This window comes from Heptranchias perlo, chromosome 5 (assembly GCF_035084215.1).
Source record: "Heptranchias perlo isolate sHepPer1 chromosome 5, sHepPer1.hap1, whole genome shotgun sequence".
NCBI classification, from domain to species: domain Eukaryota; kingdom Metazoa; phylum Chordata; class Chondrichthyes; order Hexanchiformes; family Hexanchidae; genus Heptranchias; species Heptranchias perlo.
The window spans coordinates 135,693,994-135,711,166 of record NC_090329.1 but is presented as its reverse complement, the minus strand read 5'-3'; the positions used below and the strand labels follow the sequence as shown (position 1 = coordinate 135,711,166).

Here is a 17,173-nt window from a genome sequence, read left to right as displayed (position 1 = left end):
TAAGAAAAAATGAGTAGAAAACACTGGTGGGGGTAGTTTATAGGTCCCCTAACAGTAGCTATACCATTGGACAGAGTATTAATCAAGAAGTAATGGAAGCTTGTAACAAAGGTAATGTAATAATTGTGGGGGACTTTAGTCTTCATATAGACGGGACAAACCAAATTGGCAAAGGTAATCTGGAGGGCAAGTTCATGGAATGCATTCGAGACAGTTTCCTAGAACAATAAGTCATGGAACCAACCAGGGAACAGGTTATTTTAGATCTTGTCTTGTATAATGAGACAGGGTAAATTAGTAATCTCATAGTAAACGATCCTCTGTGGAAGAGTGATCATAATATGATGAATTTCACATTGAATTTGAGAGTGACATGCGTAAGTCTGAAACTAAAGTCTTAAACTTAAATAAAGCCAATTATATAGGTATGAGGGGCGAGTTGGCTGCGATAGATTGGGAAATTAGATTAAAAGGAATGACAGTAGATAAGCAATAGCAAACATTTAAAGAAATATTTCAAAATTCTCAACAAATATACATTCCATTGAGAAATAAAAACTCCACGGGACAAGTGATCCATCCATGGCTAACTAAACAAGTCAAGGATAGTATTAGATTAAAAGAAGAGGCTTATAATGTTGCCAAGAATAGTAGTAAGCCTGAGGGTTAGGAGAGTTTTAGAAACCAGCAAAGAATGACCAAAAATTGATGAAGAGGGAGAAAACAGAACGAGTGAATTAGCAAGAAATATAAAAACAGATTGTAAGAGCTTCTACAAGTATGTAAAAAGAAAGAGTAGCAAAAGTAAAAGTTGGTCCCTTAAAGGCTGAGACAGGAGAAATTATAATGGGCAATAAGGAAATGCCAGAGACATTAAACAAATATTTTGTATCTGTCTCCATAGTAGAAGACACAAAAAGCATACCAAAAATAGTGGGGAACGCAAGGATCTAATGAGAGTGAGGAACTTAAAACAATTAATATCAGTAGAGAAAAAGTACTAGAGAAACTAATGGGACTAAAAGTCGACAAATCCCCTGGAACCGACAGCCTACATTCAAGGGTCCTAAAAGATATGCAGTGATAGTGGATGCATTGGTCACGATCTTCCAAAATTCCCTAGATTCTAGAGCAGTCCCAGCAGATATAACACTGCTAGTCAAGAAAGGAGGGAGAGAGAAAACAGGGAACTACAGGCCAGTTAACCTGACATCAGCTGTCGGGAAAATGCTGGAATCCATTATTAAGGAAGTGGTAACAGGGCACTTAGAAAATTACAGTGATTAGGCAGAGTCAACATGGTTTTATGAAAGGGAAATAGTGTTTGACAAATTTATTCGTTTTTTTAAGGATGTAACTAGCAGGGTAGATTAAGGGGAACTAGTGGATGTAGTATATTTGAATTTTCAGAAGGCATTTGATAAGGTGCCACGTAAAAGTTTGTTACGCAAGATTACGGCTCATGGGGTTGGGGGTAATATATTAGCATGGATAGAGGATTGGTTAAAGCACAAAACAGTAGGGGTAAATGGGTCATTTTCAGACTGGCAGGCTCTGGCTAGTGGGGTGCCGCAAGCATCAGTGCTTGGGCCTCAGCTATTTACAATCTATATTAATGACTTAGATGAAGGGACAGAGTGTAATGTTTGCTGACGATACAAAGCTAGGTGGGAAATTAAGCAGTGACGAGGACACGAGGGATATAGACAGGTTAAGTGAGTGGACAAAAGGTGGCAGATGGAGTATAATGTGGGGAAATGTGAGGTTATTCATTTTGGTAGGAAGACAGACAGAATATTTTTTAAATGGTGAGAAACTATTAAATGTTGGTGTTGAGAGAGATTTAGGAGTCCTCGTACAAGAAACAAAGTTAACATGCAGATACAGCAAACAATTAGGAAGGCAAATGGCATGTTGGCTGTTATTGTAAGGGGGTTGAAGTGCAAGAGTAAGGAAATCTTGCTGCAATTGTACAGGGCTTTGGAGAGAACACACCTGGAGTACTGTGTACAGTTTTGGTCTCCTTATTTAAGGAAGGATATACTTACCTTCGAGACGGTGCAACGAAGGTTCACTAGATTGATTCCTAGGATGAGAGGGTTGTCCTATGAGGAGAGGTCGAGTAGAATGGGCCTACGCTCTCTGGAGTTTAGAAGAATGAGAGGTGATCTCATAAAAACATACAAGATTCTGAGGGGGCTTGACAGTGTAGATGCTGAGAGGTTGTTTCCCCTGGCTAGAGTGTCGAGAACTGGGGAGCATAGCCTCAGGATAAGGGGTCGACCAGTTAAGACTGAGATGAGGAGGAATTTCTTCACTCAGGGTTGGGAATCTTTGGAATTCTCTACCCCAGAGGGCTGTGGATGCTCATTGAGTATATTCAAGGCTGAGATTTTTTTTTTTATTCGTTCACGGGATGTGGGCGTCGCTGGCGAGGCCAGCATTTATTGCCCATCCCTAATTGCCCTCGAGAAGGTGGTGGTGAGCCGCCTTCTTGAACCGCTGCAGTCCGTGTGGGGACGGTTCTCCCACAGTGCTGTTAGGAAGGGAGTTCCAGGATTTTGACCCAGCGACGATGAAGGAACGGCGATATAGTTCCAAGTCGGGATGGTGTGTGACTTGGAGGGGAACGTGCAGGTGGTGTTGTTCCCATGTGCCTGCTGCTCTTGTCCTTCTAGGTGGTAGAGGTCGCGGGTTTGGGAGGTGCTGTCGAAGAAGCCTTGGCGAGTTGCTGCAGTGCATCCTGTGGATGGTACACACTGCAGCCACAGTGCGCCGGTGTTGAAGGGAGTGAATGTTTAGGGTGGTGGATGGGGTGCCAATCAAGCAGGCTGCTTTATCTTGGATGGTGTCGAGCTTCTTGAGTGTTGTTGGAGCTGCACTCATCCAGGCAAGTGGAGAGTATTCCATCACACTCCTGACTTGTGCCTTGTAGATGGTGGAAAGGCTTTGGGGAGTCAGGAGGTGAGTCACTCGCCGCAAAACACCCAGCCTCTGACCTGCTCTCGTAGCCACAGTATTTATATGGCTGGTCCAGTTCAGTTTCTGGTCAATGGTGACCCCCAGGATGTTGATGGTGGGGGATTCGGCGATGGTAATGCCGTTGAATGTCAAGGGGAGGTGGTTAGACTTTCTCTTGTTGGAGATGGTCATTGCCTGGCACTTATCTGGCGCGAATGTTACTTGCCACTTATGAGCCCAAGCCTGGATGTTGTCCAGGTTTTGCTGCATGCGGGCTCGGACTGCTTCATTATCTGAGGGGTTGCGAATGGAACTGAACACTGTGCAGTCATCAACGAACATCCCCATTTCTGACCTTATGATGGAGGGAAGGTCATTGATGAAGCAGCTGAAGATGGTTGGGCCTAGGACACTGCCCTGAGGAACTCCTGCAGCAATGCCCTGGGGCTGAGATTGAGAATCCCTACATGGTCAGTTTTCGGTAAAATATTAAAATGCCTACGTGGCAAGGAAGCAGAATGCAAAATGGTTAGAAAGGGTTAATTAGTTAGTAACTGAGATTGATACAAGTGGCCTGGCCCTCCTGCTGGGCCATATGTTTGCTTAGTCAGCAGGCCTGCATTGTCTTATCAATGATAGGTCTTTGATGTGAGTCAAGGACTGGTCTGAATGTCTCCATGTTTATGGCAGATCAATATAGGTAACGAGCTTAGCCAAAGTTGAAAGACATTCCAGGTTGGGAGATAAGGAACAGAAGGAACAGGGAAGAACATTCCAAGTTGGAAAGTGAGGAAGTTATCCCCTTTGATGTCTAACAGCAGCATGATCAGCACATGGACGATTTATGATTGGCCGGAAATAATGTAACCTCACATGGCAACCTATGCCCGGCTTATGATTGGTGGTGACCCTCGTTAAGTATGTTCCAACCCTATTGATTTGTATAAAAACGTGTGGATTTCTGTATGTTCTTGTTCTTGCTCTGCCAGCATAGAGGGACTCTATCAGGAGTCCAAATCAATGCTGCAGACTAAGAACCCTGCTATTAAAGATGTGTTGAATTTTAAAATGTATTCGACTTCAGTTATTACTGAACCAGACTGAGGGGAAAGAATCCGGATCGTCATTTGGTGGCAGTGGTGGGATCTTACCGGTCGTTCACCGAGAGTTCGCGGAGTAAGAGGCGGATTGTCTCAGACACGGAGGAAGGAAATGGCGCCCCGATGCAAGTAGTCTTAATTTACTACGTCGGTTTTCCTCCAATCCGTCAGTCTGACGACGAATCGTCCAATCGCTAATACTCGTGTGGTGTCCTTACAAGATTCAGGTCAGTCTGGTGAATACACAGATATAGCAGGAAGAGGTCAGTGGTCGAATATCACTGAGGGAATAACTTGTAAGCGGTAGGTCAGTGGTTAATATCACTGAGGGTAGTCAGGGTTTAAGTTCCTGGTGATTGGATATAAACAGGAACTATTGATAAAACTTAGATGCCGAAAAAAGGCTCAGGAATTAATTTGGAAAAATAACAGAGGTACCACAGCCAAAGAACTAATTGCTTTATGGAGACAGTACTGTAAGAAAAAAAATGGATAGAATTAAGTGACTAGACAAATGTTTAAAAGACAGAGACCCGAAAAAGAAAGGTTTTGTTGTTTAAGTGTACTGTCCCTTTAAAAAGCCTGTCTTGATCAGTGTTTTTTTTGTCGGTGTTGTGGGCCACGCCCCCTTCTTACTGTGTCTTGTGTGTTTTCTTGTGTGTTTTCTTCCTTTGTGTAATGTATCTGTCTTGTCGTGTGTTTAATTCTGATACTGCTGAATTAAAATTGGAGTTATTGAGGTTAAGTGACCTGTTGAATTCTGGTTCTTATAAAGTGTGGGCATGTTAAATTCCAGACATGGGATCTTAAAAAATTGGCATTTTGATTGTTTATTTTGTGATTGGCTGTGGTTTAAAAAGAGGTTAAAAATTAACGGGATAGATTAAAAAAACTATCAGGATCATTGTGATAGGAAAAGTCGGAAAGTTGGAACAGCTCGGAGCGTTGATTATAATCAGATCCACTAAAAGTATGTGAAAAAATAGTGTGCAAAAATATAGTATAAAGCAATCCACAAATGTGAGAAGTAAAAAAATCAGTCAAACCTGTGTGAAGAGAAATTTTGAAGGTGGGAACTTAATCTCAAAAGGGAGAAGGATCAAGTTACTCCGACCACAAGAGCAAGTTAATATTAACCCCTTCCATCCCAAGAAGCCAGACTGTCATGCCAAGAGCAGTTCAAACAGATAGAAATGACCCAGTTGGTTGAGAACTGTCTGAGGCTTGCCCATTACACAGGTGAACATGAGGTAACAATTGGTATAGGTTATATTAGTAAAATTGTCCCAATCACTCGGAAATGCCAAAGGCTACAATTGACTGAGATATAAGTTTTCACGCTGCAGTGAAAAATTGATAAGAAAGGAATGTAAAACAAATCATATGAAAAGGAAGCATAGGTTAGACAATTGGAAGTCCATTACTTGAGCTATGTACTGACACAGGGTACTAAACGCCTATCAGTTTTACCCTGCCACAGTATGATAAGGAAGTTTTGACAAGTTCTGGGGCTATTCAATTTTATTTGAAATTAATAGTAGAATACAAGATCTGACCAAAGAGGGGAGACCTTCCCTGACAAATTATATAACTCGCATTGAGACTGTTAAGAAAACTCAACAATTAGATCAACACCTCCTAACTCAAGTGTTAAAACAAAGAGCGACATGGAATGGAGGTGGACATCGTAAAAAGAGATAGGCAAATATGGAGACGTAAAGATCTGTGATAAGTGATATAGCAACTGCCTTTGCCTCAGTTGTTAACACCATTGATTTGACAACATTAGATCAAAAGGTCAGAGATTTAGGGTCTCGCATTAAAGATATATTAAAAGATAAATGAAAATACAGATAAGGAATTGTCTGAGGATCAAATGCTGACCATATATTTGCAAAGGATAGCTACAGTGCTAGAAACACATGCCCAAACCATTAATAAATTAATAAAAGAGGAATATAACGTATCTTAGTAGGCGGCTGCTAATGATATCTGCTTAATGTGGTTACATCTTGAAAACACAGAGATTAGGACTTGGAGTTAGAAATTCCAGTCTGCAGCCCTGCGTACATCTGTATGTGGGAGAGACAGTGTTTATTTCAGACAGGCTGCGTGCTTCAGAGAGAGGGCGAGAGTGGAACTAGGCAAATTTCTCTCTCCTGTTTTGTTTTCTAAATTTGTTTTGGGTATAGGGATTATTCCTTTGGATAAATAAATAATAAATGAAGATTTGACAAATTAATCACTTGGGCTCTCAAGAAGAGCCGCAATGGATTTTCTGTGTTTCTTTTAAAACAGGTGACCCTGGTTTTTTTTTGGGGACCACGTGAGTGTTGATGGTGCAGGATTACCAAGAGTAGTTACAAAGTTACGGTGCAACCTTTGCTGGAGAAATTTGGTGCAGGAAACGATCCAGTGGTGTTAAAGATTTAAGACTTTAGCTGCAGACATCAGCAGATACCAAATGTCACAGCGTGGTGATATCAACCTGATTCTCTTCTTTTGAAAACATTTTGATTTGTTTTGTTTTAACCTATTTGTTGTCTTCCGAGACAGAGTGCTCGAGGTGGGGAGATATGGGAATTTCTCTAAAGTCATTGAATTGGGCATGATAAAAAAAATCAATCTGGCATAAATATACAATCTAGTGGAAGTCAGGAAAGTGTAGTTGAGAATAGTAAATTGATAGCTTTCTCGTGGAGATATTTGTGTTCTTGCCTATAATGAATAATGAGAAAACTACACTCAATAGCCTGGCCACTACCCTGACATCGGGACCATGCAGGGGGAGATAAGCACTCCTACAGGTCATATGATGTGTGCCATGGAAAATGTTCGGAAATACCATGAGGAAGAAGAGACTGGCCAGCAGAAAGTTAATATCCAAGAACACTAAGCTCATTCCTATGAGATGCTGCTAGTATGCGGAGATACATGAAGAAGATACATTGAAGAATGAGTCTCAGACAGGCTCAGTTACTTGACAACAGCACAACAGGAAAATGGTTAATGTGGTCCAGGCGAGTGAGAAATCCTTTTAAACAAGGCACTGACACATGGTCCATAGAGAAACCAACTAATTAATGAAACAGTCAGGAAACACTGGTATCAATCAAAAGGACTGAAATTAAAGTAAAAAGGGACACAGTAATTTGGATTTCCAAAATTCAGGGTTAGGTTCCCATCAGTTAACAATAAAATTGGGAGAAACAATATTTAGAAGATATCCGCACGATGGATACAAAATTACAAGATTATGAGGGGCCCAGATAAAGTACACAGGAAGTACCTGTTTCCCCTAGCAGAGGGTTCAAGAACTAGAGGACGTAGATTTAAGCTGATTGGCTGGAACAAAATTAAAGGGATGTTACTAGACATGCTGTCACTGTATGTCCACATAGTGTTGGACACAGCCTAGAAGCACAGTGTGGGTTTAATAATACCGGTACCAATCGGGATATTAACTGTACCATGGAGGTCCTAGAGGCAGATCTAAAACCCACTTAAGTGGTATATGCCGGAGAGGGTGAATACTGTGTTACAACTAATTTGAAAACGTTTAAATATGCCAATCTAATTTGTGATATTTTAAGTCCAGAATTCTACTCCATTTCTGAAGTCCTGGTTCGGATTGGACCCGAGGAACTGGTAGAGATACATCGGCATAACCTCACCACCTTACAAGTTTCTGAGAATGTCAGAAAGGACTTAAAAGCATATCAGGACACATTTGGGTATCTGACACCCCTGTTGCCTAAATACTTGAAAGCATTGCGAATGGAGATACGCCTCTCCCAGAAGGTTTATTATAACCTACAACAGGACAATAACAACATTAAGCATGACATTGACCAAATTAAAGTCACCACCTGGTGAAATGACCTCTGGAATTTTGGACTGAATATACAGATCCATCCTTGGATTAGATTAATTTCATATGTATTAGTCGTAGTGCAGTTTGTTGTAATGTGCTTCTTGATTTTCATTGCATGTAATAAATGTAAGCAGAGGATGAAGGGTTTGGCAAAGATAGTAAAACAGAGCCTGGGTGAGAATGTCCCCATTGTCTCTGTGGTTTCAACTAAGAACACATCTTAATGGTACCGGGAGTAGCACCCGCTGGGGTAAGGTGCATGTAAAAGGGAAGACAATTATAGTTTGATAGGATTATCAGATGCTCTGCCTCTCTTCCACCCGGACTGGTGGCCAACACGAAGGGAACCTGGTTAAGATGAGGTACAGCATCTAATGGGATATTGTAGGGAGAATTTGGATTAAGGGATATAATGGGGAGGGCACCAATTCACAGGTGTAAAATGGTCTGAAAGGTACCATTCAGTCTAGTTAGGCTGGAAACAAAATATAAAGCACCATGAGATATGTGACTATGTTAGCCTTTTCAAACTAACATGAATAGGTTTAGCTGACCAAGGACATTCGCAGCTTACTTGAGAGATGTTTAGAAGGAGTCTGTTCCTGAGAACAGATAAGAGTACAAAGGCGTATTGATGAAACATGTCTGTGTTCTATTGGGACTTCTCTAGTTCAAGGGCTAGTCATATTCATTGTTATAATTCTTATAGTTTATTGCTTACTTAAATGTTGCTGCACTGCAGAACCAGTGAGCACCGTAATAATTGGTTATCATAAAATGATAAAAGGGGGGAATGAGAATCCCTACATGGTCAGTTTTCGGTAAAATATTAAAATGCCTACGTGGCAAAGAAGCAGAATGCAAAATGGTTAGAAAGGGTTAATTAGTTAGTAACTGAGATTGATACAAGTGGCCTGGCCCTCCTGCTGGGCCATATGTTTGCTTAGTCAGCAGGCCTGCATTGTCTTATCAATGATAGGTCTTTGATGTGAGTCAAGGACTGGTCTGAATGTCTCCATGTTTATGGCAGATCAATATAGGTAACGAGCTTAGCCAAAGTTGAAAGACATTCCAGGTTGGGAGATAAGGAACAGAAGGAACAGGGAAGAACATTCCAAGTTGGAAAGTGAGGAAGTTATCCCCTTTGATGTCTAACAGCAGCATGATCAGCACATGGACGATTTACGATTGGCCGGAAATAATGTAACCTCACATGGCAACCTATGCCCGGCTTATGATTGGTGGTGACCCTCGTTAAGTATGTTCCAACCCTATTGATTTGTATAAAAACGTGTGGATTTCTGTATGTTCTTGTTCTTGCTCTGCCAGCATAGAGGGACTCTATCAGGAGTCCAAATCAATGCTGCAGACTAAGAACCCTGCTATTAAAGATGTGTTGAATTTTAAAATGTATTCGACTTCAGTTATTACTGAACCAGACTGAGGGGAAAGAATCCGGATCGTCAAGATGATTGGCCTCCAACAACCACTACCATCTTCCTTTGTGCTAGGTATGACTCCAGCCACTGGAGAGTTTTCCCCCTGATTCCCATTGACTTCAATTTTATGAGGGCTCCTTGGTGCCACACTCGGTCAAATGCTGCCTTGATGTCAAGGGCAGTCACTCTCACCTCACCTCTGGAATTCAGCTCTTTTGTCCATGTTTGGACCAAGGCTGTAATGAGGTCTGGAGCCGAGTGGTCCTGGCGGTACCCAAGCTGAGCATCAGTGAGCAGGTTATTGGTGAGTAAGTGCCGCTTGATCGCACTGTCGACGACACCTTCCATCACTTTGCTGATGATTGAGAGTAGACTGATGGGGCGGTAATTGGCCGGATTGGATTTGTCCTGCTTTTCAAGGCTGAGATAGATTTTTGGACACCACAGGAATCAAGGGATATGGGGATCGGGTGGCAAAGTGAAAGTTGAAGATCAGCCATGATCGAACAATGGCAGAGCAGGCCCAAGGGGCTGAATGGCCTACTCCTGTTCCTAAAGTCCTCAAGTACCATTGTTCCAAATTAACGCTGGTCACACCGAAAGACTATTTCAGGATTGTAACACAGTATCACAAAATTACCCATTTTGCACTGAAGCTATCCTGACGGCAGATAGGAACATAGGAACAGGGGTAGGACATTCAGCCCATCAAGTCTGCTCAGCCATTCAATTAGATCATGGCTGATCTGTACCTCAACTCCATTTACCTGGATACCATTGCCTATCGATCTCAGTCTTGAAAGCTCCAATTGTCCCAGAATCCATGGCCTTTTTGGGAGAGAGAATTCAGATTTCTGCAACCTTTTGCATGAAAAAGCATTTCCTGATTTTCCTCTTAAATGGCCTAGCTCTAATTTTAAGATCGTTTCTCCTCATTCTTGATTCTCCACCAGAGAAAAAAGTTTCTCCGTACCTACCTTTTCGAATCCTTTTAACATTTAAGCACTGCGATCAGATCTCCCCTCAATTTTCTAAACTCAAGGGAATACAATTTTATGCAACCTGTCCTCATAATTTAACCCTTTTAGTCCCGGTATCATTCTGGTGGCTCTGCGCTGCACCCCCTCCAAGGCCAATATATCCTTCCTGAGGTGAAATGCCCAAAACTGAACACAGTCCTGCACACAGGGTCTGCCCATGGCTCTATACAAGTGGTAGCATTGTGCTGTGACAGATTTTAATATAGCTTCTCACAAAATTTTAAATAAACATTGTGAGTTGCAAGGTAATTGCAGCTTTGGATTAGCAGACAACAGCACAAATAATTTAGCGCTATATCCCTTCAGGATAATACTGCACCTGAACAACCTTTAAAACTATTTACAGGGTTGAGAAAACAAGAGGTGTAAAGCAATTCAAATATTTGGCCCGTGATTGCAAAAGCAGATGTTTTTAATTATCGCCGCTAAATATTAACTTTTTTGTTTAAAGTATTAGCAGATTCTCATTTCGTAAAAGTTTTTTTTAAATAAACCAGTTGTAGCAAGGTATGTATCAAAACTTAAACTGCAGCCAATGAACTAATTTATTTTTTTATTGAGAAATTACAGTAAAGATTTATGGTTATGAGATGCAAAGGAACATAGGATGGTCAAAAACACGAGAAAAGCAAAATAAATCAGGAAGCAATTATTTGATGACACCAAGCTTGGGTTTCAAAAGGTTGGTTCTAAGAGGAAATTAATGATAAGGCAATGAGTTTTACAGTAGTGGAAAGGAATGAGAGTTACAGCAGGAGACAGTGCTGAGGAGCTTTGATTTCAACACAATGACATAACCTAGCTGAGCAAATTTCTCAGTTCAATCAAGTCTTTCCCACAGAATAGAATCAGACAAAAGGTTACAGCATGGAAGGAGGCCATTCGGGCCATCGAGTCCACACCGGCTCTATGCACGACCAATCCAGCTCCTCCCACTCCCCCGCCATATTCCCACAGCCCTGCACATTTTTTACTTTCAAGGACTTATCTAGCTCCCTTTTGAACGCCATGATTGAATGAGACTCCACCTCTCCCTCGGGCAGTGCATTTCAAATCCCAGCCACTTGCTGTGTAAAAAAAAGTTTTTCCCTCATGTCACCTTTGTTTCTTTTGCCAATCATCTTAAATCTATGTCCTCTGGTTCCTGACCCTTCCGCCAATGGGAACAGATTCTCTCTGTCCAGACCCTTCATGATTTTGAATACCTCTTTCAAATCTCCTCACAACCTTCTCTGTTCCAAGGAAAATAATCCCATCTTCTCCAGTCTATTCCTGTAATTTAAGTCCCTCATCCCTAGAACCATTCTAGTAAATCTCCTTTGCACCCTCTCTAAGGCCTTCACATCTTTCCTAAAGTGCGGTGCCCAGAACTGGACACAATACTCCAGTTGTGGCCGAACCAGTGTTTTATAAAGGTTCATCATGACTTCCTTGCTTTTGTACTCTATGCCTCTATTTACAAAGCCCAGGACTTTATGCTTTTTTAACTGCTTTCACAACCTACCCTGCCACCTTCAACGATTTGTGTACATATACCCCCAGATCCCTCTGTTCCTCAGCCTCTTTTAGAATTGTGCCCTCTAGTTTATATTGCCTCTCATTTTTCCTACCGAAATGCATCACCTCGCATTTTTCCATGTTAAACTTCATCTGCCATGTGTCCGCCCATGCCACCAGCGTGTCCATATCCTCTTGAAGATCACCACCCTTCCAAGCTTTGTGACATCTTGCAATTTTGAAACTGTGCCCTGTACTCCCAAGTCCAAGTCATTAATATATATATATAAAAAAATAAAACCGACTCCAGGGGAACACCACTGTACACCTCCCTCCAGTTGGAAAAACAACCGTTCGCCACTACTCTGTGTCCTGTCATTTAGCCAATTCTGAATCCATGTTGCTATTTCCCCCTTTATTCCATGCGCTGCAATCTTAATAGCAAGCCTACCAAATGGCACTTTATCAAACGCTTTTTGAAAATCCATATACACTGCATTGCCCTCATCTACCCTCTGTTACCTAATCAATAAACTATCAAGTTGGTTAAATATGATTTGCCTTTAAGAAATCCGTGCTGGCTTTCCCGAATCAATCCACATTCATCCAAGACTGTTAATTCTGTCCCAGATTATCGTTTCTAAAAGTTTCCCCACCACCGAGGTTAAACTGACTGACCTATAGTTGCTGGGTTTATCCTTGCACCCTTTTTGAACAAGGATTAACTTCTGCAATTCTCCAGTCCTCTGGCACCACCCCCGAATCTAAGATGTTTGGAAGATTATGGCCAGTACTTCCGCAATTTCCCCCCTTACTTCCCTTAGCATCCTAGGGTGCATCCCATCTGGACCAGGTGACTTATCTATTTTAGGTACAGCTAGCCTTTCTAGTACCTCTTCTTTCTCATTTTTAGCCCATCGAGTATCTTAACTATATCTTCCTTTACCCAGACTCTGGCAGTATCATCTTCCTTGGTAAAGACAGATGCAAAGTACTCATTTAGTACCTCAGCCATGCCCACTGCCTCCACGAGTAGATCTCCTTTATGGTCGGTAATCAGCCCCACCCCTCCTCCTGCTACCCGTTTACTGTTAACATATTTGTAGAAGACTTTTGGATTCCCTTTTCTCATACTCTCTCTTTGCCCCTCATTTCCTTTTTCACTTCCCCTCTGAACTTTCTATATTCTGCCCGGTTCCCACTTGCGTTATCAACCTGACAACTGTCATACGCCCCTTTTTTCCCCACTTCATCTTACTCTCCATCTCCTGTGTCATCCAGGGAGCTCTGGCTTTAGTTGCCCTACCTTTCTCCCTCATTGGAGCGTACCTTGTCTGTACCCGAATCATCTCCTCTTGAAAGGCCGCCCACTGTTCAATTATAGTTTTGCCTGCCAATCTTTGATTCCAATTTACCCGGACCAGATCTGTTCTCATCCCACTGAAATTGGCCCTCCTCCAATTGAGTATTTTTATTTTAGAGTGGTCAGAGTCCTTTTCCATAGCTACTCTAAACCTGATGATACTATGTAATTTCCTAGAATATACGAGGCACAGTTCTGATCCACATTAGTGCCAATATCAAGTAAATAAAAGCCATGAGCTACAGGTTAGCACGTAGTACCATAGGATACTGATGAGCTGTGCGGACAGCTTTGCTGACTTGCCATCTTCTTTTCACAAAATGTACCAAATTTTCTACAGGTTTCCCAGAAGCATACCTGAAAGCCATTCCCATGCAAAATCCAAGCATACAATTGTTACAGGGTATCTATTTTCATAGCGGGTACGGTAGCATAGTGGTCATGTTACTGGACTAGTAATCCAGAGGCCTGAACTAAAATCTGGAATCATGAGTTCAAATCCCACCACGGCAGCTGGCGAATTTAAATCAATGAATTAAATAAAAAGCTGGAATTAAAATACTAGCATCAGTAATGGTGGCCATGAAACTACCAGATTGTCGTAAAAACCCATCTGGTTCACTAATGTCCTTACCCGGTCTGGCTTATGCGACTCCAGACCCACAGCAATGTGGTTGATTCTTAATTGCCCTCTGAAATGGCCTAGCAAGCCACTCAGTTGTAAAATCTCACTATGAAAAGTCATAATTAGAATAAAACCAGACGGACCCTGCAAAGTCCTCACTAACATCTGGGGACTTGTGCCAAAATTGGGAGAGCTGTCCCACAGACTAGTCAAGCAACAGCCTGACATAGCCATACTCACAGAATCATACCTTTCAGCCAACGTCCCAGACTCTTCCATCACCATCCATGGGTATGTCCTGTCCCACCGGCAGGACAGACCCACCAGAGGTGGCGGTACAGTGATATGCAGGAGGGAGTGGCCCTGGGAGTCCTCAACATTGACTCTGGACCCCATGAAATCTCATGGCAGGTGCGGTTTCACCAATACCTTATATAACTGCAGCAATACCTCCTTGTTTTTATATTCTATCCCCCGAGCAATAAAAGCCAACATTCCGTTGGCCTTCTTGATCACCTGCTGCACCTGCATACTAACCTTTTGATTTTCTTGCACTAGGACCCCCAGATCCCTTTGTACTGCAATACTTTCCAGTTTCTTGCCATTAAGATAATAACTTGCTCTCTGATTTTTCCTACCAAAGTGCATAACCTCACATTTTCCAATACTGTATTGCATCTGCCAAATCTCCGCCCACTCACCCAGCCTGTCTTTATCCCCTTGTAGGTTTTTTATGTCCTCCTCACTCTCCACTTTCCCTCCCATCTTTGTATCATCTGCAAACTTTGATATGTTACACTCGGTCCCCTCCTCCAAATCATTAATATAGATTGTAAAGAGTTGGGGACCCAGCACCGACCCCTGCGGAACACCACTGGCTACTGGTTGCCAGTCCGAGAATGAACCATTTATCCCAACTCTCTGCTTCCTGTTAGATAACCAATCCTCCACCCATGCCAGAATATTACCCCCAATCCAGTGATTCTTTATCTTGAGCAATAATCTTTTATGTGGCACCTTGTCGAATGCCTTCTGGAAGTCTAAATACACTACGTCCACTGGTTCCCCTTTATCCACCCTGTACGTTATGTCCTCAAAGAACTCAAGCAAATTTGTCAGACATGACTTCCCCTTCATAAAGCCATGCTGACTTTGTCCCATTAAATTATGTTCATCCAAATGTTCCGCTACTGTCTCCTTAATAATAGACTCCAAAATTTTACCCACCACAGATGTTAGGCTAACTGGTCTATAATTTCCAGCCTTCTGCCTACTACCCTTTTTAAATAAGGGTGTTACATTAGCAGTTTTCCAATCTGCCGGGACCTTTGCCAAGTCCAGAGAATTTTGGAAAATTACCAAAGCATCCACAATCCCTACTGCCACTTCCCTCAAGACCCTAGGATGTAAGCCATCAGGTCCAGGGGATTTATCTGCCTTGAGTCCCATTAATTTACTGAGTACCAACTCCTTAGTGATTTTAATCGTATTTAGCTCCTCCCCCCCCCAGAGCCCCCTGTTTGTCCAGTGTTGGGATATTCTTTGTGTCCTCTACCGTAAAGACTGAAACAAAATATTTGTTCAGCATTTTTGCCATCTCCATGTTTCCCACCATTAATTTCCCGGTCTCATCCTCTAAGGACGTACGTTTGCCTTAGCCACCCTTTTTCTTTTTATAGAACTGTAGAAACTCTTGCCATCTGTTTTTATATTTTTTGCTCATTTATTTTCATAATCTATCTTCCCTTTCTTAATCAATCCTTTAGTTACTTTTTGCTGTCTTTTGAAGACTTCCCAATCTTCTATCCTCCCACTAAGTTTGGCTACCTTATATGTCCTTGTTTTTAGTCGGATGCTATCCTTAATTTCTTTACTTAGCCACGGATGGCTGTCATTTCTTTTACACCCTTTTTTCCTCAGTGGAATATATATTTTTTGAAAGTTGTAAAATAACTCCTTGAATGAACACCACTGTTCATGTACCGTCTTACCCTTTAAACTATTTTCCCAGTCCACTTTAATCAATTCCGCTCTCATACCATCATAGTCTCCTTTATTCAAGCTCAGTACGCTTGTTTGAGAACCAACCTTCTCACCCTCTAATTGGATATGGAATGTAACCAGGTTATGGTCACTCATTCCAAGGGGATCCTTAACTAGGACATTAATTAATTAATCCTGGCTCATTACACAGGACCAGGTCCAAGGTTGCCTGCCCCCTTGTAGGATCAGTTACATACTGCTCAAGAAATCCATCCCTAATACACTCAACAAACTCTTCCTCAAGGCTGCCCTGCCCAATTTGATTTGTCCAGTTAATATGATAGTTAAAATCCCCCATAATTATAGCTGTTCCCTTATTACATGCCCCGACTATTTCCCGATTAATACTTCTTCCAGCAGAGTTGCAACTATTAGGAGGCCTATATACTACACCCACTACTGTTTTTTTCCCCTTATTGTTCCTTATCTCTACCCAAACTGTTTCATTATCCTGATCCTTTGTCCCAATATCATTTCTCTGTATTACAGTGATTCCTTCCTTTATTAACATAGCCACCCCACCTCCCCTTCCTTCCTGCCTGTCCTTCCTGATTGTTAAATACCCTGGCATATTTAATTCCCAGTCGTTGTCACCCTGCAGCCATGTTTCTGTAATGGCCACAAGATCATACCCATACGTAGTTATTTGTGCCGTTAGCATTCGTAACAAAATGGACAAGTTATGTGCACTCAGATAAAGAACTTTCAAATATGTTTTGTGACACTTCGTTCCTGCTTTTTCCTTTTTTAACACTTTACCTTTTACTCCATACCTTCTGTCCCTTCCTGACATGCTTTCCTCTGTCTCCCTGCTCAGGTTCCCAACCTCCTGCCACAGCTTTGATGCTGGGTTAATCGCCTTACGCCTTCTAGTTTTTATTTTATCGGTCGTGCCTAAAGTACACTTTCTTTCTGCTGCTCCACAATTTTCCCTTTCACTTGTTCTTGAACTGCTTGTACTATTTGTATTGTAGATTTCCCCTGGGTCTTCCCCTCTCTTGCTGCTCTCAACTTTACTCCCTTCTGACTCCCCGCTCAGGTTCCCATCCCCCTGCCACTCTAGTTTAAACCTTCCCCAACAGCACTTGCAAACACCCCCGCGAGGACATTGGTCCCGGTCCTGCTCGGGTGTAACCCGTCACGCTTGTACAGGTCCCACCTTCCCTAGAACCGGTCCCAATGTCCCAGGAATCTAAATCCCTCCCTCCTACACCATCCCTGCAGCCACGCA

At 42.1% G+C, this 17,173-nt stretch overlaps 1 protein-coding gene across 5 annotated transcripts in view; it reads right to left on the bottom strand.

Moving 5' to 3' along the window:
* Positions 1–17,173, bottom strand: part of enah (ENAH actin regulator) — a 448,064-nt gene that overhangs the window by 203,017 nt on the left and 227,874 nt on the right. The gene's annotated exons all lie outside the window — the stretch shown is intronic.